This window comes from Miniopterus natalensis, chromosome 10 (genome assembly GCF_054644295.1).
Source record: "Miniopterus natalensis isolate mMinNat1 chromosome 10, mMinNat1.hap1, whole genome shotgun sequence".
NCBI classification, from domain to species: domain Eukaryota; kingdom Metazoa; phylum Chordata; class Mammalia; order Chiroptera; family Miniopteridae; genus Miniopterus; species Miniopterus natalensis.
In genome coordinates this window covers 37902433-37927390 of record NC_142090.1, presented here as the reverse complement: position 1 = coordinate 37927390, position 24958 = coordinate 37902433, and the positions used below count along the sequence as shown (strand labels likewise).

At 35.2% G+C, this 24958-nt stretch overlaps 1 protein-coding gene and 1 pseudogene across 1 annotated transcript in view; both read left to right on the top strand.

The window, feature by feature from the left end:
• The window catches only part of SUGCT (succinyl-CoA:glutarate-CoA transferase), an 841499-nt gene that overhangs the window by 800962 nt on the left and 15579 nt on the right, over nt 1-24958 (top strand). The gene's annotated exons all lie outside the window — the stretch shown is intronic.
• Nucleotides 17845-17915, top strand: LOC148092236 (small nucleolar RNA U3; annotated as a pseudogene).

Genomic DNA, 24958 nt, shown 5'->3' with positions numbered 1-24958 from the left:
ATGAGCTTGGGCATCTTCTCTCTTCTTGAATATTTTGGACTGGTTTGAGAAGGATTAGGTGTTAATTTTTCTTAGAATGTTTGGTAAATTTACCTCTAAAGTGATTCAGTCCAGGAATTTTGCTTGTTGGATGTTTTTGATTACCACCTGATTTCATTAGTCCATTAAAATTTTCTTTCTTCTTGATTTGGTTTTTGAAGATTGTATGTTTCTAGGTTTATCCATTTCTTCTATATTGTCCAGTTTGTTGGCATATATACTTATTCATAATATTTTCTTATAATCCTTTGTATTTTTCTGGTGTCATTTGTTATTTCTTCCCTTTTATTTCTGATTTTATTTATTTGGTTCCCACCTCTTTTTCCTTGTGTAGTCTGGTTAATGGTTTATTAACCTCGTTTATCTTTTTAAAATGCCAGCTCTTGGTTTCACTGATCTTCTGTATTGCTTTTTTAAAACTCTATTTCATTTATTCTCACTCTAATGCTCATTATTTTCTTTATTTTACTTTCTTTGGCCTTTGTTTGTTGTTCCTGTTCTAGTTCCTTTTAAGCATAAAGTTAGATTTTTTTATTTGATATTTTTCCTGCTTTTGTAATGCTATGAATTTCCCTCAAAGGATTGCTTTCACTGTGTCCCATGGATTTTGGGTTGCTGTGTTTCAGTTTTCATTTTCTCAATGTATCTTTTGATTTCTTCCTTGATAATATTATTAATCCATCATTGTTTAGTAACATGTTATTTAACCTCCATGTGTTTGTGTATTTTTCAGTTTTTTTCTTGTAATTGATTTCTAGTCTCATACCATTATGGTAGGAGAAGTTGCTTGATATGATTTCAGTCTTCTTAAATTTATTGAGACTTGTTTTGTGTCCTAACATGTGGTTTACCCTGAAAGTCTTCCATGTGTACTGGAAAGAAAGTATATTCTGCTATTTTGGGGTGAAATGCTCTGACAATATCGATTAAATCCATTTGATCTAGTGTGTCATGTAAAACCACTGTCTCCTTGTTCTTTCACTGTCTGGAAGATCTATACAGTGATCCTAGTGGAGTGTTGAAATCCTCTACTATGACTGTATTATTGTCAGTATCTGCTTTTATGTCCATCAATCTTTCTTTATATATTTAGGTGCTCCTATGTTCAGTGCATAAATGTTTACAAGGGTTATATACTTTTGTTGTATTGTTCCCTTTATCATTATGTAGAGTTCTTTATCTGTGTCTTAATATAGCCTTTGTTTTAAAGTCTATTTTTTATAATATAAATATTGCTACCCCAGGTTTTTCCCCCATTCCATTTGCATGAAGTATCTTTCTTCATCTTTTAACTTCTAGTCTATGTGTATCTTTCATTCTGAAGTGGGCCTCTTGAAGACAACAATTATATGAGTCTTGTTTTCCCATCCATTCAACTCTCCTATGCCTTTTGTTTGGAGCATTTAAGCCATTTACATTTAAAGTATTAATAGGTACATACTGATTGCAGTTTTATTCTTTAAAACTATGTTAATACATTTTTCTTTCTTTTTAAAGAAGTCCCATTTTCATTTCTTTTAATATTGGTTTGGTGGTGATGAACTCTTTTAGCCTTTTTTTTTTTTTTTTTTCCCCTAGGAAGCTCTTTATTTCTCCTTCAATTTTTAAGTGATAACCTTGCTGGGTAAAGTAGTCTTGGTAGTAGGTTTTTGCTTTTCATTACTTTGAATATTTCATTTCATTCCCTTTTGGCTTGAAATGTTTTTCTTGAGAAATTAGCTTGCAGTCTCATGGGAGCTTTCTTGTAGGTAACTAACTGTCTTTGTCTTGTTTTTAAGATTCTTTCTTTGTCTTTAACATTTGCCATTTTAATAATGGTGTGTCTTGGTGTGGGCCTCTTTGGGATTTTTTGTGCTTCCTAGACTTGTGTTTCTTTTCTCTTCACAAGGTTAGGGAAGTTTTTAATAATTATTTCTTCAAATATATTCAAAATCTCTTGCTCTCTCTTTTATCCTTCTGGTACCCCTATGATACTGATGATGTTACCCTTCATGTTTTCCCAAAGATCCCATAAACTATCCTTATTTAATTTTTTTTTCTTTTTGCTTCTTGATTGAATGCTTTCTGCTACCTTGTTTTCCAAATCACTGATTTAATCCTCTGCTTCATCTAACCTACTCTTGATTCCTTCTAGTTTATTTTTCATTTCAGATATTGTATTCTTCATTTCTGATTGGTTCTTTTTATGGTTTCTATGTCCTTTTTCATGCTGTTGATGTTCTTGCTGAGTTGCTTGAGCATCCTTATAAAAATTGTTTTGAGCTCTGTATCAGGTAGTTTATTTGCCTCCACTTCATTCATTCTCTGAGGATTTCTCTTGTTCTTTCATTTTGGGCATGTTTATTTGTCGCTCCATTTTGTTTTCCTCTCTGTATTTGTTCCTGTGTGTTAGGTAGATCTGCTATGTCTTTGTATGGTGGACTTATGTAGTAGGTGTCTTGTGGGGTTCAGATGTGCAGTCTCTCTTATCATTTGAGTGGTAAGAAGAGACATTCTGCCAGGCCAGGGTGGCTCAGTGATTGAGTATCTACCTATGAACCGGGAGGTCACAGTTTGACTTCCAGTCAGGGCACATGCTCAGGTTGCAGGCTCTATCCCCAGTAGGGGCCATGCAGGAGGCAGCCAATCAATAACTCTCTCTAATCATTGATGTTTCTATCTTCCTCTCTCCTTTTCTCTCTCTCTGAAATCAATAAAAAACATATTTTTAAAAAGATACATTCTTTGCCTTGTTTCTAATCTTAGGGGAAATAGTCTTCTCCCTTTAAGTATGGTGTAGCTGTTGGGTTTTGTGAATGGCCTTTGTTAAGTTGAGGAAGTACCCTCCATTCCTGCTTTGCTGAGAGTCTTTTTGTTGTTGTTGTTTAATAAGTGTTGGATTTTGTCTACTGCTTTTTCTACATCAATGGATATTATCACAAGATTTTTCCATAGCCTGTTGGAATGGTGGATTGAATTAATTAATTTTCAAATGTTGAACCAGCTTTGCATAACTGGAATAAATCCCACTTGGTCATGGTTTATACTTTCTTTTTAACACACTGCTGGATTTGATTTGTTAATTGAGGACTTTCAGATGTAATTTTATGAAATGCAGGGTGTCCCAAGAAATGTATACACACTTTAACATTGTAGCTCAATTTTGAAAATGAAATGTATTTTAATAAATACTGTCTTTATAATTATTTAAAGTGTGTGTATTTTTGGGGACATCTTATATATTAGTTCCTAGTTTCTTTTTATGCACTACCTTTGTTTAGTTTCTGGATTAGTGTATACTATTCTCATAAAGTGAGTTGGGAAATATTCTCTACTCTTCTGTACTTTGTAAGCAATTTTGTAAAATTGGTCTTAATTCTCTTTTGAACGGTTAATAGAATTCTCCAGTGAAATCATCTGGGCCTAGAAACTTCTTGTTTAGAAAATTTAAAATTTGAATTCAACTTCTTTAATGATTATAGAATATTTAAATTGTCTACTTAATCTTTTTGTTAGTGTGTGGTTTCTGAGGAATTGTTCCACTTTCTAAGGTGTTAAATTTATGAGTAAATAAACATATTATCTTTTTAATGGCTGCAGGATCTGTAGTGATATCTCTTGTTCATTCTTGATATTTGCAATTTGTGTTTTCTCTATTTCTATTTTACTCAGTCTTGTAGAGGTTTATCAATATTATTGATTTTTTTGAAAAAACAACTTTTTGTTTCATTGATTCTGTTTTCATAATTTTAAATTTACTGATGTCTATCATTTTATTTTTATCAATACCTTTCTTATGCTTGCTTGAGTATATGATTTTCTTTTTCTAGTTTCTTGTGGTAGGAACTTAGATTATTGATTTGAGAATTTTCTTCTTCTCAGATGTAAGCATTTACTGCCACGAAGTTCTCTTATAGCACAACTTTAACTGTGGCTCACATATTTTGATACATTATATTTTAATTTTCATTGAGTTATATGTAATTTTTGTTCCTTGAGAATTTCTCTGGACTATACATTATTTAGAAATGTGTTGTTTTCTTTACAAGTATTTGAAGATATTCCTATTGTCTTTCTGTTATTGATTTCTAGTTTAATAACATCAGGGCCAGAGAACATATTATTGTGTGATTTTGTTGTAGCCACCCTGCAGGATAACCCCACTCCCCAAATTTGCATAAACTGTATGATGACAAGCACACAGGGAGAGCATATGAAAGCTTCATTACTTATATAATGAGGCCTTCCGGGGAGAGCATGGTGGCTCCCAAGCAAATCAGAAAATGGCTTGAGAGAGCAGGGAAAAAAGATTGGCTTGAGGTTTATCACGGGTTAAATTATATCCCCCCCAATTCATATGTTGAAGTCTTAATATCCAGTACTTCAGAATATGACTATAGTTGGAGAGTCTTGAAAGAGGTAATTACGTTAAAATGAGGTCATTAGTGTGGGCCGTAATCTAATATGTCCGTTGTCCTTATAAAAATGGGAATTTAGGACACAGACAAATATAGAGGGAAGACCAAATGAGGACACAGGAAGATGGCCTTCAACAAGTCAAGGAGGATGTCTCAGAAGAGTTTAACCATGCCAACACCTTGAATTTGGACTTCTAGCATCCATCACAATGAAAAATAGATTTCTGTTAAGTTAATAAGTCTGTGCTACTTTGCTATGACATTCATAGCAAACTAATATAGGTTTTTATGGTAATAAGGGGGTTTGGTCTGGGGTGAGCTTTTCTGTGCACACACATGGGCTAGGTCTTGTGTGGTCTGATCTTCCCACAAGTACCAAAGAAGGTGACAACCAGACTTTCTTTTCAAATTTCCCAGCTATAGAGAAGAAGGTAAAGGAAAAGGAGTGAAGCTTAAATACTGTCAGTAGTCAAACATCAAAGAATTTGAGTCAGACTGTTACAGATTTTAAGTTTTTAAAATTTTGTTTAGATTTATTCTCAACCTGAGTGAATTTTACCTGGGCACTTGAAAAAAAAAATCTGATTTTATATAGTGGAATTATCCATATATGCTGATATAGGTATATTGGTTGATTGAATGGTTCTTTATCCTTGCTGATTTTTTGTCCAGGAGTTCTATCAATTGTTGGAATGAGATGTGGAAGTCCCAACTACAATTATGCAGTTTTTCCATTTCTCTTTTCAGTGTTATCAGTTGTTGCTTCATGTAACTGAGTCTCTGTTGTTTGGAATGTACTCATTTAGGATCATGTATTTCTGCTGAATTGATTCTTTCATTATTATGTTATTTAGCTTTGTGTACCTAGAATTTTCTTTGCTCTGAAGTGTATTTTATCTGACATTAATACAGTTATCTGCTTTTCTGAAATGAATGTTTGCATGCCATATTTTTTCAACCTTTTACTTTCAACTTACCTTTGTCATTAAATGTGAAATGAGTTTCTTATAGTCAGCATATTTTTCATCCTTTCTGCCAATCTCTTTCTTTTGATTGGTACATTTAGATCACTTACATTTAAATAAATAGAGATATATTTCACCTTAGGAATGCAGTTTTGTTATTTATTTTATCTGTTTCTCATCTATTGCCTATCTGTGAGTTGCTTAAACATTTTCAGAATTCCATTTTCACTTATTTATGAGTTTATCTCTTTTATATAGTTTTTTTACTGGTTGCTTTAGGTATTATGTTATACATGTATAACTTATTACAGTCAACTGGTGTTGACATTTTACCAGTTCAAGAAAGGTATAGAGACCTCTTGTTTCCACTGCTCCATTTAAATAATTTTACTTTCTTATTTGTAATATAATTACCCTAAATATTTCTTCTGCATACATTGACCATCACATTAAATGATGTTACAGACTTTGCTTGTGTTATCAAATATGACTTTAAAACTTATGATAAGAAGAATATTATATTTGCCTCTATATTTACCAATTCTGATATTCTTTTCTTTCTGAAGTTCAAAGTCCCTTCCTTTATTATTTCCTTTCTGTTTAAATTATTTTTTTTAGCCATTTTTAAGGGTAAATTTGCTATCAACAAATTTTTTTACTTTTTTCCATCTGAAAATGTCTTTATTTTCTCTTTATTCCTGAAGGATATTTTTGGAAAGAAATAAAATTCACAGTTGACAGTTATTTTCTTTCAGTAATAAAAAAAGTTTACTTTTTTCTTCTTCCTTGGTTTCTGATAAGAAATCCTGTCATTTTAATTGCTTTTTCCTTATAGGTAAGGTGCTATTCTCTGACTGCTTTCAAGATTTTTCTTTTGTCTTTTCTTCCCCAAAAGTTTAATTGTGATGTATCTTGACAGGGATTTCTATGGGTTTATCCTATTTGGAGTTTGTCCAAATTTTCACAACCATACATTTATGTCTTTCACCAAATTTGGGGAGTTTTTGATTATTGTTGTATTCAAATACTTTTTCAAAAAGTCTTACTCTCTTCCTTTTTTCTTCTGAGACTGAAATGATAACAAAGTTAACTGTTTTGTTATTGTCCTTATTGTCTGTTCATTTTAAAAATTTTCAATCTATTCTCTCTCTGTTGTTAGATTGGTAAGTTCTATTGGTTTGTTCTCAAATTCATTGACTTTATCCTCTATCATTTCCACTCTGCTGTCGAGCCAATTGGTATTTTTTGTGGTTGTTATCATATTTTTCAGGTCCACAATTTCTATTTGCTTCTTCTTAATATTGTTTTTTATTTTTGCTAAGATTTTATATTTTTTACTTGTATCAAGTGAATCCAGGATTATTTATGAAGCATTTTTTTAAAAATATGTCTTTACTGATTTCAGAGAGAGGAAGGGAGAAGGAGAGAGAGATAGAAACATCAATGATGAGAGAGAGTCATTGATCGGCTGCCTCTTGCAAACCCCCTACTGGGGATCAAGCCCGCAACCTGGACATGTGCCCTGACTGAATCAAACTGCGATCTCCTGGATCATAGGTCAATGCTCAACCGCTGAGCCATACCAGGTGGGCTTTGTGAAGCATTTTTGATGTCTGTTTTATAATCCTTGTCAGATAATTCCATATCTCATTTATCTTAGCATTGGCGTTTGTTGATTTGGATGAGATGGAACTTCTCTCATTCAATTTGTAATTATCCTAGGTATTTGTTACAATAAATGATTTTCAATTGTATTCGGGATATTTTGAATATTATGTTATGAGAGTTTGTATCTTATTCAAGCTTCTTATTCTTAAGCAGGAAATCTCCCTGTTGAGGTGTAGCATGAAGTCCAGGTAGGTGTATTTGGTCAGCTTCCCTTCAGACTCCCCTGCTCCATTTAGCTCACTACTAGATTTCTATGGCATTATCCTGGTAGTGTAATTGGATGAGGAATGAGAGATATGCTCAACCTTGGTACTGCTGAACACACAGGTATGGGAAATTAGAGTGCTGCTACCTGCTTTTGTTGGATTGGGGTGGGGATTGTAGGGTAAAAAGTAAGCTCTCAGCTTGGTCCCACTGAAACCATCAGGCAGTGGTGGTAGAGGGGTCTCCTCCACTGGTGTTTGCCAGAGTATGGCAGATATTGACAAAAAGATTTACGGTTCGATTAGGCCATTCTTTTTCTAGTTTTTGGTAGAAGGAACAAGCTTTCTTGGCATTTATTTTTGTCTGTGTCTGTTGGGTTGGAGACTTCTGTAGTGCCCTGTCCAAAATATATGGGAGACTAAAAAGAAACCAAGAAAATTCTTCTAAGTGTTGTTTCTCAAGTCCCAGGATCCCTTGGCAGTCACCTTATTTCCACCTCTCAGAATTGTCTTATGCTTTTTGTTGCCTTATGTCCAGAGTTTTTTTAGTTTTATGAATGGGGCTACTCCATTTTGTCCAAAACTAGAAAGCCAAGATATTGCTTTTTATGTTATGCTTTTTAAAGACTTTATTTCTATTTCTTAAAGTTAAAATAAGGATCTTTCCTTCAGAGAGAGTCTTTCTGGACAGATTTCAGACTAGATCTTAAACATGAGTTTGAATCACTGCTGGTCATCATGAAACATAAACTCAATTCTCACTGACTCTGAACCTCAGACTCTACTTTGTTAGTTACAATAAAAATAAGAAATAATAATTTGCAAGCACTTAATATGTGCTATGTCCTGGGTTAAGTACTTGGCAGACGTTTTCTTATTTAATCCTCCAAACTTGTCTGTGAACTAGACATTGTTAGCACACTCATATTATACATGAGGACACTGAGGTTAAGAGAGGTTAAATATTTTTCCCAGATCTGCATGATCTTTCCAATTTAGTGATTCATGAAACTTCTGATTTGCTTGTTCAAATTCAGATAACAAATCCTACTCCCTAAGATTCTGATTAATAGGTTTAAGGTCAAGTCCAGCAATATGCATTTTTGAATTGGCAAGCTGGGAAATTTAGGTAGGAAGCCATTTATTCACATTTTCACAAACACCCAAGGCACTGAGGCATCTATCTGTCTTGTTCTTGGTAAGATGAGGCTCTCAACAACAAAAGAAGGAGAAAGCAAGCAAACCTCTTCTTTTAAAAGAGGAATTTGAGGATGTTTACCTCTTCTGGGTTTTGCCCAAGAAGATACCCAAGATTTTCCCAAACATGGTCTGTGGGGTTTACTGCACATTCATTGCCATATCACTGGGCTGGGCAATTGGGTGTACTCCAGGGTGACCACTGGATGTTTTTTGAATGTTCTGTTTCATAGAAAACAAAATTATGGTTATCCTTAAAATATATATTATGTATGTGGATGCTTTTTCCTTTATAACACTTTTTATAGTGTGATAACCCGCAAATCCTTTATAGTGTACAAAAATGGTCACTTTCCTCACATAGACTATTTTATACCTCTTCACGTAATTTTAAGGTACAAAACTTTCAGAAAAAGGACTCTTAAACTTCTAACCCATTTTTTAAAAAAATATATCTTTATTGATTTCAGAGAGAGGAAGGAGAGGGAGAGAGAGAAATATCAATGATAAGAGAGTTGTCATTGATGGGCTGCCTCCTGCAAAGCCCCACCTGGGGATCAAGCCTGCAGCCTGGGCATGTGCCTTGACTGGGAATCAAACCCCGATCTCCTGGATCCTAGGTCGATGCTCAACTGCTGAACCACACCCGGCTGGGTTCTAACCCATTTTTGTTATAGTACTTAGACTTTTTCTTTCATGACATTCAAAATGCCATGTGAAATACTTATAATTAGAGAATTTACTTACGTTTTTTAAGGACACAGATGACAAATTATCCTTGTATCACTGCTCATCAAAGGCCTTTTTTACTCATGATAATCTACAAATAATTATCTGGGACCAGGTCTTCTGGTTTTATGGCCCCTGTGAACCTAAAAACCTAAAAACAATAACATTTTAAATTTAATTCTCATTAATTTGGAATACATTATCACTTAGATATTTAGATGATCATTTTGAGGTTTATATTTATGCTATTTTGTTAAAAAACAAAACAAAAACAAATCCTGAACAAATTATTGGATTAATTATGATTACACAGGAAATGTTTTTACTGTTCCTAAAAATAAGTACACTCAAACACAGAATAAGTACCCTTTGTGAGCAAAGAATTAATTTACTAATTATAATCTACTTGTGTATATTATTAAGTAAGTTTTCTTATGATTTACAACACATCTCTGTCCTAGTTTAATTTATTTGTAAAAATGATATATATTTTTCATTTACTTAAGTTGGATTGTTAGGCAAAATTCATGAAGTTCCAATGTAGAAATGTTTTTTTCACTCAACATAGACTGAGGATATCTTAACACATTTCATGCACAACAGCTACCTCTACACTTAGGAGATGAAAAGAACCAAGTTTGTGTTATTGGAAACCATAAAGAGCTCCATGTGGGGAGAGAATATTACCCATTCATTTTAGTTAATGTATAAAAAATACCAAGTGCCCATCAGTAGATGAGTGGATAAAAACAACTGTGGTATATTTACACAATGGAATATTATGCAGCTGTCAAAAAGAAGGATATCTTAATCTTCGATATAGCATGGAGGGACCTGGAGAATATTATGTTAAGTGAAATAAGCCAGACAGAGAAAGGCAAATATCACAAACTCACTTTTATGTGGAATCTAATGAACAAAATAAACTGATGAACAAAATAAACACAGAAACGCTGAAACATGCAACAGACTGATGTATAGTAGAGGGGAAGGGTGGGGGCCAGGAAGAGATTAACCAAAGAACTTACATGCATATTTGCATAACCTATGGGCACAGACAATAGTGTGCTGAAAGCCTGGGGAGAGGGCAAGAGGAGGGTGAAGGGGGTCAATGGTGATGGTGGAGGAAGGGAACATCTGTAAAACCTTCAACAATAAAGATAAATTAAAAAAAAAATAAGTAAATGGCCATCCTCAAATTTACAATGAAACTGTGAAAATGAAAACAACACTTCAGATATTCAATAGTTACTGGTCATTTGTACTTTGTTGAATACTTTTAAGTAATTCAAAAGACACTAGGAAAGAATAACCACAGAATTAATGTGCAAGAGAGTCATCAGGGCATTTTGTAAACACCAATCTACATAGCTAATAAGGAGAATGTGAGAAGGTTTGAAAGGGAAGAAACAATAAATCAGAAAATGTTTGTGTACCACAACAGACATGTATTGTGTGAATTTCACAACATCCACTAGCAAAGAGAAACATAGGGAACAAGATTTAATTAACATGCAATTGTAAAAATTATAGTTCATATAAATTTTAAAAATGATGTTTTCCAAGTAGAAAAAATAGCCATTAAATTTTAGAAGAAATTATGTCCTTCTAAGAAGGATTAATAAACATTTTTTTAAAATCTGAGTGTTTTCTTGACCTATTTTACATTGCTCAAAGTCTTACATATTATTTTCATAATAAAAAATTAATTTCTAAACTAATTTAAGGTAAAATTTTGTATCACTGCCCTAACTTCCAGGTGGTAAAACTTTTCTTTATGTAAATAGTAGAATTATCTTTTACTACCTTGTTTATTTCTGAAAATATAAAGGTCCTTTCTCTTCAATCGTACACTCAACAAATATGTATTGAGCATCACAATTCACTGGCTTCTGGACATAGAGTACACTCAAAACAGATATGATTTCTGCCCTCATGGAGCTTAAAAATTCTCCTGAACACCTGTTTTTATCCAACCTATAAAGTGAATCTCTATACTCAAAAATTCCACCTAACTGTTGAAATGTTTCACCTTTGGAATGTTGCAGTTGTCCATCCTCATGGGTAACATAAGTGCAAGATGCATGACTGGATAAAGCAAATGCAGTGACAACAAGCACATTACATTGATCACTTTTTGTTTATGTGTGACTCTTTTGGTTTATAGTAATAATAGTGTTTCACCTTGCTTTCAGGTATGTTTGACAAGATTCATTTTGCTAGAATCTTGAAGTCTGAGAGTATGACTTTGATTTTCATTGTTTCAGAAACCTGAGAACTAAATTCAAAGTCTAGTTGAGCTCGTTCATTCATTCATTCATTCATTCATTCATTCATTCATTCATTCATTCATATTTAGCAAATATTTGTTGAGGAAAACAGACACAGCTCCCTGTTACTATAAATCTTATGTTTTAGCAAAGGGAGTCAAAGAATGGTAGACATACATGAAAAGTGTGGAAGAAAGAAAAAGAGTAAGAGGTATTGGATGTGGCAAGGTCAGAATGGAAGGTTGAGATGTTAAATGTGGTAGGGTAGTTAGTGGAGACCTCATTGAAAAAAGACTTAAAGTATTTGTGGGAAATGATATGTGTAGACATCAGATGGAGGAAAGTTCCAAGTAGAGCAAAGAGCTGGAGCAAAGCCTCTGAAGATGAGTATACCTGGTGAAGAACAAGAAGGCCAGCAGGGTCAGAACAAAGTGAATAAGAGAGGAAAAGGCAAGAGGGGAGCTCACAGGGCAACTGCTTAGTGGAAAGGTTGGTGGATTATGTAAAATTTTAGAATCCACTGTCAGAATTCTGAGCGTAGGAGTGGCATGATCTGAATTATGTTTTTAGAGGGTAACTTCAGATGCCTTTTTGAGAATACATTGCAAGAAAACAGGTAAGAAGGGAAACATGCTAGGAGGCTCTCACAGAATTCCAGGCAAAATATGATGGTGGCTAAGACCAGGTTTGTTGTAAAAAGTCACTCAATTTTGTTATATTTTGAAGGTAGAATCAGCACGATTTGCTGATGTGTTGGTTATGGGATTGGAAGGAGGAAAGTACAGATGACTTCATTTAGAAACTTAGTACAAAATATATTAATTTGCTAGCTTTAACTTCTCTTTAGTTTTATATTTTACATTTTTCCAATTCTGTATATCTAGTTAGTTTTTTTCCTTTCAGTCTAATTGGTTTTGTCTAATAATTATTTATTAGACACTCTGGTAGGTGCTGTGGGAGATGCAAGATGAGCAAAATGTTAATTCTGGTTTAAAAAAAAAAAATCACAAGAGACAAAACAATTAGAAATTGAAATATACCATAGAGGAAAGGCCAATCAAATGTTATAGGGAGTCATAGAAGGGAGATGTTCCTTTGCACTGTGAGAAAATAAGAGGGCTCAACATCAAGTGAGCTTGAACAGATCTTTAAGAATAACGTGGGCTTGGAGATGGCTAAAATGACATGCATTCTAGGTGGGCTCAGAGATTCACATAACATCAGGTCCAGAGGAGAATGAATACAGTTTGGCTGTACGAACAACTGGGGCAAAGATTAAACAAGTTTTCCTCTTATTTCAGGGTGCTTTGGGCCAAGGAGGTGGCAGAAAAGATCAGAAATGTGGGTATGTGTAAGAGACATTTCAGAGATAGGACTACTGAAAGAGCAAGGTATGAAAGGCAATGCTGAGGTTTAGGGTGCTGTTATCGAGAGGAAGGGCATGCTAAAGCAGAAATAGGGCCATAGAGGGAAAGGACTTTCTCCTAAAATCTTTCCGCCTGGACCACAGAGGCAAAGTGAAAGAAAAAAGCTACAATCAATTCTTGTCACAAATAGCATATCCCAATTTTCCCAGCAGCAGGTTTGGGGACCTAATTTTCTCAATCCTCTATTTGCTTGTGTTATGATTGTGATTTCTGTGATCTCAGAGACTCTTGGAAAAGAAAATCAGGTGGTAGATATAAGGCTGATTCCTTTAAGATAGAGATTAAGCAGCACAGAAAAATTTTATTAAATTATGAAAGATCTTCAAAGGTTTACAGAAGACCTTTTCAAAGGTATTTGAGGTAAGAGCCACAAATAACTACCTGCTTCAACTCTGTTCAGTTACTTGTCTCAAAACGGAATCAAAATACAGTCTGGCTTCTCTGACTGGAAACTTCTTCTGGTCTTTTCTTTAATAGAGCATAGAGGCAGAGGAGGTGAAGAGAAGGTCACTACTTTGAAGGTCTATGAAGCTTAAAATGTTCTGGCTACAGACTCCTGCTGAACCAATTTTGTTTTCCGTGGTGAAGTCTAACCAAACAAAATCTTGGGAATGTGCCCAAGAAGCTTGTATTGAATATTTGGATTTTAGAAGGCAAAGAAGCAAGATAATCGATTATTTTGGCAAAGAGCACATTGTCAGCAAGGTGTTTATTCACCCTTTCTAGTGTTTTCAGAGGTGTTAGAAATAATTAGAAGCAAACACAAATGTTAGGAAGAAGCATTCAGGGGAGATTTTCTTCTAGCCTGACATTTCAGAGACCTCAGCTGGAAGTTTGGGTAGCACACTTTGAGGGAGATGGGGTGTTTGCTAATGAATATGAATATCATTTCCTTATGGGCCATATATTTTTCCAGCAGGAAATGGATAATCTACTATGACATTTCAGTGGGTTGGAACAAGATAGATAAATCAAGTACAAGTTGTCGTGTTTCTTTTTCAAATGAAAGATAAATGTCTCAATGGAGTAGCAATCATAAAATATATAAGTATTTATAATACAGTACTGTTTTATACCATCTGCCAAAGAATGGTATTTATTCAGCCACTGATATGAGAACAGATTTTCTTCCACATTATGCAGGGAGGAAATACATCCTAGTGTTAATGAGCATGCACTTTGTAGTTAGCCAGCCTAAGTTATAAAGAAATCTTTAGTTGACTAGCTGTGTAATTTTGATGTTACTTAACTCCACTTTCCTTGTTGATAAAATAGTATAATAATAACTCTACATTTTAAAGATATTTAGTCTATTGAACAAGGTAATATATGGAAAGCATTCTACCAAATGCTTAACACATGCAAGTACTCACTAAATAATAGCTGTTTTCATCATTCCATAGTTAAAATTGGCTACACACAAAATGAGAGTTTCAAAGTATTTGGAACATTTGAACTAAATGTGTGTTGTTTTTTTTAAATGCTGAGGGACTAGATTAATGAATCCTCTTCTGGTTCAGGCAAATAGGTCTCTGTATTAAAATTGAGAAATATGATCAGTGTTCATAGGTTAGGTTATACTGTAATAACAAACAATTCCCAAATAACATTGGCTTTAAACAACACAAATATATTACATGCTCACACTACATGTCCATCATGGGTTGAAAGGGCCCCAGGCTGGTGGAGCAGTCACCATCTCACACACTGCCAAGTTTTCATAAAAGAGAGAGTTTTAAATCAGCAAGTGAGTGTTCTCTTCTGGAGGTGGCATACATATCCCTTTCATTTACAATTTGTTGGCCACTCACCTAAACTTGCCCAATATCTAAGGGGTCAGGACATACTATTCTTCTCTTGGAAGGTGGAAATTGGAATTTCATGGACAACACTGATGACTACCACAAGACCATAGACATAGTTGAAAATACAGCCTTACCTTTTAGGTAGTGGCATTTGAGGTACTCTTTATTGAGTCACAAAATGATGAATTAAAGTTCATTATACCACGAGTGATAAATGGTGCCTCTGAACTCTGGGTGAGACTGAAGGGTGACCCATCTAAGTTGGTGGTACCCACCCACCACATGTTGCTTTGAATTTCTGGGATGCTTGATCACATAAGCAGTCCCGTAGACTGAGTTCTTCTGTTAGAGGTGTCCAAAGTCATTTTTAACTCTAAGGCCTTTCCCACCATTTCATTCTAGTTTAAATAGTTTTATCTCACATCTAATGGGTTTAATGTGTTCTAACTATATGGCTCCATTTGGCGCCTTGTATGCTATGACTGTGAGGCACCATATAAATAATGTTTTATTGTTATGATGATGAGATCAAGCACTGGAGGGAAAAATTGTAAAATAACTTGGTACTGAAGCTATCATTATTTTCAGCAAAATGAAGTTTGGCTTCTTATTACACTAGTAAGCCTTGAAGATAAAATGGTATCTACAGCCTGTATCTTAGCAATGGTCTAAAGAAGTCAAAATAAAAATATAGTATTTCATGTATTATAAAACAGATGTTTGCTTTAAGTATTCTTGATATTTTTAAAAGTTGACACTCATATCTGTCATTAAAAAAACAACAAATGAAAAGATCCACATAATTACCTTTAATTTTATTTATTTTTGCTTCTGTTATGATTGGTCAGGCCAGCTATGTTAAATTAATTTAACACTTAGTGTTGATGATTTGCCAGTGTTCTGTGAAGTTGAGCAAGATTGTTTCATTGCTTTAAAAATGCATCATCAAGACAGGAGGTGCATAGAGTTCCGGAAAAAAAGACTGTTTAGGTTCCTTCACTCATGATGATGTGATATTATATTCCCATTACTTGAATATTCATTATGGTTTCCCACATGCTTTTGGCTACCTCTGTTTCCTGCAACTGTTTACATTATTAAGTTGGTCTGTATTATAAAATGTAGCTTCAACTCTGTATATAGTTAGTGTAGCTTGGGATGTTTGCATAGATTGGGTAGATTCCCATTTCATCCTAAAATAATCAGGAAGGTTCCTAAAAGGAGATGAAACAATATAGTCAGGGTCTTGTTACTGAAGGGTCTCAAACCACAGACAGAAAACACTATAGGGATAATCTGAGGAATTCTCTGGCACACCAGGAACTGGGTGGTCCCTGTGGCTTATACCAGATAACTTTCTGCAAGAGAACACAGCAAAGGCATCATTCCTTTGGAGAGCATCACCTAACTCAGAAGCATGAGAAAACAAAATGTATTGATGGTGCTGTGATTTTATGACTTCCTACAAGGAAATAGCTGGCATATGACAAATTAATTTAAAAGATGAGGTAGCAATGTGTACATATTGCATAAGATATCTAATAGAACTGTGCTCTGGAAAGATGGAGAGAACAGACTGGTCAGAACATGAAACCTGAAGCTGTTCTTGGCTTGTTCTACTCTAAGACTCCTCAGTTCAGTTTTAAACTTAGGTAACTCTTTCTTCTTTTGCTCCCTCCTTTTCACCAAGAAGCAGTATGGAAAGAACCCAGTCACAGGCCTAATATACCATAAACACTAAGTCATGGTTTCCAATGCTGTTCTATATGACTTAGAGACTGGGAAAGGAGTCCTCCTCACCTTGTATTTGGTCAGTTCAAGCTATTGAACACTAGATTCTATGAAGTTTATCAGTTCAGTCTTCCTTGATAGGCATATGCAGATGTTGAATAAAAAGGCATAGACACTTTTTTAGAATCATACAGACCGTCCCCAAGGGAACCACAGGCAGTTCACACACAGTCCTCACTTAGAAGTAGGTATAGCCTTCAAAACATGCCACCCAATTCCCTTTAAAGTTTTTCTTTTTCTTTTTTTCAATTACAGTTTACATTTAATATGATTTTGTATTAGTTTCAGGTGTACAGCATAGTGGTTAGATAATCATATACTTTAAAAATGGTTCCCCTGCTATTTTCAGAAACCACCTGGCTCCATACATACTTACTGTAATATTATTGACTATATTCCATATGCTGTACTTTACATCCCTATGGCTATTTTGTAACTACCAATTTGTACTTCTTAATCCCTTCAACCTTTTTAACCCAGACCCCCAAACTCCATCCCTTCTGGCTACCATCAGTCTGTTCTCTGTATCTAAAACTCTGTTTCTGTTTAGATTGTTCTTTTATTTTGTTCTTTAGATTATATATATATAAGTGAAATGATATGGTATTTATAATTCTCTGACTTATTTCACATAGCATAATACCCTCTAGGTCCATCCTAGCTGTTGCAAATGTTAAGATTTCATTTTTTATGGCTGAGTAATATTTTATTGTTTATGTGTATTTCTACTTTCTTTTCTACTCACTTATTGAGTTACTTGGGTTACTTCTATACTTAGGCTATTGTAAATAATGCTGCAATGATCATAGGGATGCATACATTCTTTAGAATTAGTGTTTTCAGTTTCTTTGGATATATACCCAGAAGTGGAATCACTGGGTCATAAAGAGTTCCATTTATAATTTTTTGAGGAGACTCCATACTGTTTTCCATAGTAGCTACACCAATCTGCATTCTCACCAACAGTGCATGAGGGTTCCCTTTTCTCCACATCCTCACCAACATTTGTTTATTGATTTATTGACGATAGCCATTCTGACAGGAATGAAGTGATATCTCAGTGTGAGTTTAATTTGCATTTCTCTGATGATTATTGAACTTGAGTATCCTTTCATATGTCTATTGGCCATTGATATGTCCTTTCTGGAGACATGTCTGTTCAGATCCTTTCCTCATTTTTTCATTGGATCATTTGTTTGTTTTTTGTTCTGAGTAGTATGAATTCTTTATAAATTTTGGATATTAACCCCTTATTAGATGTATCATTGGCTAATATTTTCTCCCATTCAGTGGGTTGTCTTTTCATTTTGTTGATGGTTCCTCTTGCTGTGAAAAACCTTTTTAGTTTGATGTAAGAATGTACTTTCAGGAATCATTTCTATAGTTCATTTGTTAGTTTGATGTAGTTCATTTGCTAGTTTTTCTTTTGTTTCTCTTGCCTGAGATATTACTATATTTTTTTCTAGGAGTTTCATGGTTTCTAGTCTTACATTTAAGTCTTTAATCCATTTTTATTTTATTCTTGTATAGGTGTAAGGAAGTGTAAGGAGCTATTTATCCAAGTTTTTCAGCACCATTTATTGAATAGACTATCTTTACCCCATTGTATGTTTTTGCCTCATTTGTCAAATATTAATTAACTATAAAGGCATTCTGTTCTGTTTCATTGAACTATATGTCTGTTTTTATGCCATTACCATTCTGCTTTGATTACTATAGCCTTGTACTATAGTTTGATATCATGCCGTGTGATACCTCCAAAATTATTCTTTCTCAAGATTGCTTTGGCTGTTCGGGCTCTTTGTGGTTCCATGTAAGTGTCTGGGTTATTTGTTCTAGTTCTGTGAAAAATGTCATCAGTATTTTGATAAGAATTGTGTTGAATCTATAGATTGCTTTGGACATTTTAATGATGTTAATAATTCATATCCACGAGCTTGGTATCTGCTTCCCTTTCTTTGTATCTTCTTCAATTTCTTACTTCAGTGTTTTATAATTATACAAAAACAGTTGTTTAACCCCTTTGTTCAAATTTATTTGAAGGTAATTTTTATATAAAATTGTGAATGGGATTGTTTTCTTAGTTTCCCTTTCTTATAGTTCATTATTGGTTCATAAAAATGACACTGTATTTTGAAGATTTATTTTGTATCCTGCTATTTTGCTGAATTTATTTATCAGTTCTAGTAAGGATTTTTGTGTGGAATCTTTAGGGTTTTATATATACAGTGTCATGTCACCTGCAAATAATGAGTTTTACTTCTTCTTTTCCACTTTGGATGTCTTTTATTTCTTCTTTAATTTAAAATCTGTTTTTATTAATTTCAGAGAGAAGTAAGGAGAGGGAGAGAGAAATAGAAACATCAATGATAAAAGAGAATCATTGGTGTGCTGCCTCCTGCAGTGCCCTACTGGGAATTGAGCCTGCAACCCAGGCATATGCCCTGACAAGGAATCAAACCATGACCTCCTTGTTTATAAATCAAAGCTCAACCACTGAGCCACACCCGGCGGGACTTTTTCCTTCTTCTTGTCTAATTGCTTTGGCTAGGACTTCCAGCCCTACATTGAATAAAAGTGGTGAAAGGGAACATCTCTGTCTTGTTCCTGAAACTAAGGGAAACAAACCCTTTTTGTTTCCATTGAGTATGATGTTAGCTCTTGGTTTGTCATATATGACCTTGATCATATTGAGATATCTTCCCTTTAGTTCCACTTTGCTGATTTTATCATAAGTGGGTGCTGAATTTCATTGAATGCTTTTTCTGAATCTATTGATATGATCATACGGTTTTATCCTTCATTTTGTTTATGTGATGTATCACATTAATTAATTTGCAGATATTTTCTTTTCTTTTTTAATATATCTTTATTGATTTCAGAGAGAGGAAGGGAGAGGGAGAAAGAGAGATAGAAACATCAATGATGAGTCATTGATCTGTTGCCTCCTGCACACCCCTGACTGGAGATTGCACCCGCAACATGGGCATGTGCCCTGAGGGGAATTGAACCACAATCTCCAGGATCCCAGGTCGATGCTCAACCACTGAGCTACGTCGGCGGGGCACTAGTTTATTAATCTTGTTTATCTTTGCAAAGAACCGGGTCTTATTTCATAGATCTTTTGTATTGTTTTTTTTTTTACTCAATTTTCTTTATTTTTGTTCTAATCTTTATTATTTTCTGTATTTAACTCACTTTGGACTTTATTTTTTGTTCTTTTTTCTAATCCTTTAAGTGTAAGGTTAGATTGTTTATTTGAGATTTTTCTTGCTTCTTGAGGAAGGACTGTAATGCTATGAATTTCCCTATTAGAACTGCTTTTGCTATGTTCCAAAGATATTGGATTGTTGTTTTATTTTTATTTGTCTCAAGTTATCTTTTGATTTTTTCCTTGATGTTATTGTTAATCCATTTATTGTTCAGTAACAATGGTTTTTAGTCTCCATGTGTTCATGTGTTTTTCATTTTTTTTCTTGTAATTTATTTCTAGTTTCATGCCATTCTGGTCAGAGAAGATGCTTGATATGGTTTCAGTCTTCTCAAATTTATTTAGACTTGTTTTGTGCCCTAACATGTTGTCTATTCTAGAGAATATTCCATGTGTACTTGAAAAGAATGTATATTCTGCTGCTTTGGGGTGAAATGCTCTGAAGATATCAATTAAATCAATCTGGTCTAATGTGTCATTTAAGGCTGTCTTTTTCTTGTTGATTTTTTCTCCTGGAAGACCTATCCATTGATATAAAAGGGGTGTTAAAATCCCCTACTATGACTCTATTACTGTTGATCTCTCCCTTTATGTTCATCAATATTTGCTTTATGTATTTTGGGATTCCTATGTTGGGTGCATTAATGTTTACAAGGGTTATAGACTCTGTTGAATTGATCCCTTTATCATTACGTGGTGTCCTTCTTTGTCTTATTGTGGCCTTTGCTTTATAATCTCTTTTGTCTAATGTAAGTATTGCCCTCCCAGCTTTTTTATTTGCCTTTGCATGAAATATCTTTTTCCATTTCTTAAACATTGTTTTCCGTGTTTCTTTTCTCCTGAGGTGGATGCCTTGTAGACAGCTTATATATAGGTCTTGTTTTCTAATCCATTCAACTATCTTATGTCATTTGATTGGACCATTTATTTATTTATGTATTTAAAATATATCTTTATTGATTTCAGAGAGGGAGAGAGAGAGATAGAAACATCAATGATGAGAGAGTCATTGATCAAAGCTGCAACCCGGGCATGTGCCCTGACTGGGAATCGAACCCCGGTCCCCTGGATCCCAGGTCAACGCTCAACCACTGAGCCACACCTGGCTGGGCTGATTGGAACATTTAAACAATTTACATTAAAAGTGATTATTGATATTTTAGTTATTGCCATTTTATTCTTTGTAACTTTCTCCCCCTCCCCCCCTCCCCCTCCTCCTCCCCCTCCTCCCCCCCTCCTCCTCTTCCTCTTCCTCCTCCTCCTCCTTCTTCTTCTTCTTCTTTTTCTTCTTCTTCTGCATTTCTTGTAATCCTGGTTCTGTGTTCATTAACTCTTTTAGCTTTTTCTTACCTGGGAAGCTTTTTATTTCTCCTTCAATTTTAAATGACAGTCTTGGTTGTATGTCTTTGCTTTTCATCACTTTAAATATTCTGTGCCAGTCCATTCTGGACTGAAATATTTCTGACAGTCTTATGGGAGCTCCCTTGTAACTAATGAAGTTTCTTTCTCTTTTTGCTTTTAAGATTCTCTCTTTGTCTTTAACCTTTGCCATTTTAATTATGATATGTGTTGGTGTAGGCCTTTTGGTGTTCATCTGGCTTGGGACTCTGTGATTCCTGGACTTGTGTGTCTTTTTCCTTCACCAGGTTAGGAAAGTTTTCATTCTTTATTTCTTCAAATATGTTTTAAATCCCTTGCTGTTTCTCTTCCTTTCCTGGTTCCCATATGATTTGGATGTTTTTATGCTTCATGTTATCCCAGAGGTCCCTTAAACTGTCCTTATTTTTAAAAATTATTTTGTTTTTTGCAGTTTTTATTGGGTGTTTTCTGTTACCTTATCTTCTAAATCACTGATTCAGCCTTCTGCATTGTCTATCCTACTTTTGATTCCTTGTAGTATATTCTTCATTTCAGATATTGTACTCCTTATTTCTGACTTCATTTATATTCTACTTTATGTTTTCTATGTCCTTTTTCATGCTGTTGAAGTTTTCGCTAAGTTTCTTGAGTATCTTTATAACATTGTTTTATGCTTTTAATCTGGTAGCTTGATTGTCTTCTTTCCATTCAGTTCTTTTTCTGGAGATGTATCCTGTTCTTCTCTTTTTGGCATGTTTGTTTACTTCTCTATTTCAGCTGCCTCTCTGTGTTTGTTTTTGTTTATTAGATAGATCAGTTATGTCCCCTGGTCTCAGTAAGGTGTACTTATGTAGTAGATATTTTGTGGCACCCAGTGGCACTGTCTCCCTGATCCCTTGAGCTGGGTTATGTGAATCCTCTTTTCATAGTTGAATCTTAGTTGCTATTGGCTCATCCATGTGTGGAGTCAACCCTCAGTCTAACTGGCTGTGAGGATCAACTTTGACCATCATGGATGATGAGCTTCTGTTTGCATGCTAACCACATGAAGTGGAATTCACCTCAGCAAGATCTGATGTCTGCCAATATCTCCCTTTGAATGTAATGCTTGTGGAGCTAATTGGATCCTGCTCTTATATTGTCTGAAACCACTGGGTGTATTGATTCTGAGGCATCTTGGGAGGGATGCCAGTGCAAGTCAATGTCAGATGCTGCTTGTGATTGGCCCTGGGCTACAATCCATCCACTGTTTGTGGCTGCCTCTGCTAGGCCTATTCGTGTGTGGGAAGGGCCTATCTGCATACCAAAGCTGGTTTCTACCAGCACCAAGCCCAGGAGTAGGTCAATAAAAGGCCCAGGGCACCTCAAGATCTGCCTCCACCCACCTCTGCCTGCCAGCTGCTTGTTAGGCTCAGTCATTCAAAGAGCCTCTGGTTACACGTGACTTTGCTATGATAGATTCTCAGTGAATTACCAGGTGAGGACAACTGGAGTCCACCAGATTGATAAAGATTCAAACTCAGTTCAGGTCTTGAGTCTGAGGTCACTCAACAAAAGTCCCAGTGTACATCAAAGTCATCTGGTACTTGCCAGCTGCCCACAGACCTTTGTGGTGGGACACGGTCTCACAGAGTTGTCAGGGGGATGCCAGCAATGTTTATCAGGCCCAAACCGATCAGGATTTGGCCATGTGAAGGGAGGGCTCTGCACCCATTTAATGTAAGAGGGAAAAGTGGCCCTTGTCCTAGAGCCACACAACTGGGCCTATTCCAGATTCTGCCCATACCTCCTGGAGAATCCATCCTCAGCAGGGTGGGGTGACAGGTAGTAGAATGGGGCTATTGTATTCCCCCAGGATGATGCAGTAATGGGGTATAGATTGCATCTTTGGGAAGCATGGGAGAGGGACTCAGCACAGGGACACTGGTAGCTGTCCCTTCAGTTGTCTCCCCAGAGCCACAAACCCAGGCTATCCTTGAAAGACTGCAGTCAGCTGTGAGCTGGTCAGCCCTCCCTCTGCCAGAACACAGGGTGAGTGGCAGCAAACAAGATTTTGTGCATTGGCCCTTTAAGAGGGTGCCTGGGTTTTAAGCAGACTTTCTTCTCTCTCTAGCAGACATAATCTCCACTGATTTTTAAAGCCTGATATTATGTTGGCGCCTCTTTTTCCATCTCTGGTTGTCTGGACTGGGGATCCTGGTGTGGGGTTGAGGCCCTCCGCTCCTCAGGGAGAAATTTTGCAGCTGAAATATCCCTCCAGATTCTGAGCAGCTGCATGTGGGTACAAAGCCAGCCCTTCTCACATCTATGCCCTTTTTACCAGTCTCAATATAGCTTCTGTAAATCTTTTGTTATAAGACTTCTGCTCAGCTAGTGTTCAGTTGGTTATTCAGGTTAATATTTCTATATTTTAGTTGTAATTCCAGTTTTGTCCTGGGAAGAAGTTGAGTGTAACTCCTACCTACTACACTGCCATCGTGGAGCCCATAATTTCCCTTCTTTGCGAGGGGTATAAGTAAACCCAGAGCCTTGACCACCAATCATTATACTAGCTAGACCCTCACAAGGACAGCACTTGGGGTTTCAGTTGATGAACTGGAAGCTTCCACAGTGTTCATTTATTTCAGTGTTTTTCAGTTTGATTGCTTTTGTTAAAGCAGAAGAAAAGTATCTCATTTTTGTTTATCTGTAAGTGGCTCTCAGTCAAAGAGAACTCTGTTTCTTTCTCTGCTTCTTCTGTGGGACACAAAGTCCACAGTTCTTTTCAACATAAAGATGTCTTAAGTCTACCCTCAAGTCAATAGCAGTTTCCCTGCTTAAGGCCAAGAATATGAAATCTCTTTTTAAAAATGCATTTATCTCCCAAATTATGAGTTATAGAGATGAATTGTTCATTCATTTAATTTGCTTTCTGTGAACACTAAACACTTTTGATGCAATAGATTTACTATAGAACTTAGATAGCAGAGAAAAGGGTGCCTAAATAACTTAAGATCTCAGCATCAAGGATGTTGGAATAAATGCAGTTGTTTTGGAAATATATTGTTTTGGAATAAGATATTTAGATGGTAAATGAATTCTAAATTTATATACCCTGACCAAAACTCTTCCCTGAATTCCAGACTTGCATAGGTAAATGTTCATTGAAAACTCTCCAGGGATATCTCATAGGTACCTCAAATAGCATGTCCAAAAGAAAGAATTAGATATAGATGATGATTAGATGTAGATATACATATACTATACATATAAATATTTATCTATGTATACTTATATAATGTATATAGCTATAGATATATATACCACATCTTCTTTATTCAATCATCTATCTAAAAACACTTTGGTTGTTCCCATATCTTAGCTACCATGAATAATGCTGCAATGAACATAAGGATACGTATAACTTTGAAAAGAAATGTTTTCAAATATTTCAGGTAGGTACCCAGGAGAGGGGTTGCTGGGTCATATGGAAAGCCTATTCTTAGTTTTTGAGGAACCTCCATACTGTTTTCCTTAGTGGTTGTATACAATGGAATATTACTCAGTTATAAGAAAAGATGAAATTATGTCATTTGAAACAACCTGGATGGATCTTGAGATATCATGCTAAGCAAAATAAGTGAAAAAAAAGTGAAGAACCATATGATTTTACTCATATGTGGGATATAAAACTGAAAGCAACAAGGGAACAAACAAGAAAAACAAATAAACAAAAACACATAGACACAGAAAACATAATAGTTACCAAGGGAAGCAGTTGGGGAGATGGGTAGTAAAGGGTAAAGGAGGTCAAATATGTGATGACGCAAGAAGATTTTACTTTGAATGGTGGGTACACAATGTGATATACAGATAATGTATCATAGAGCTGTACACTTGAAACTTACATAATTTTAT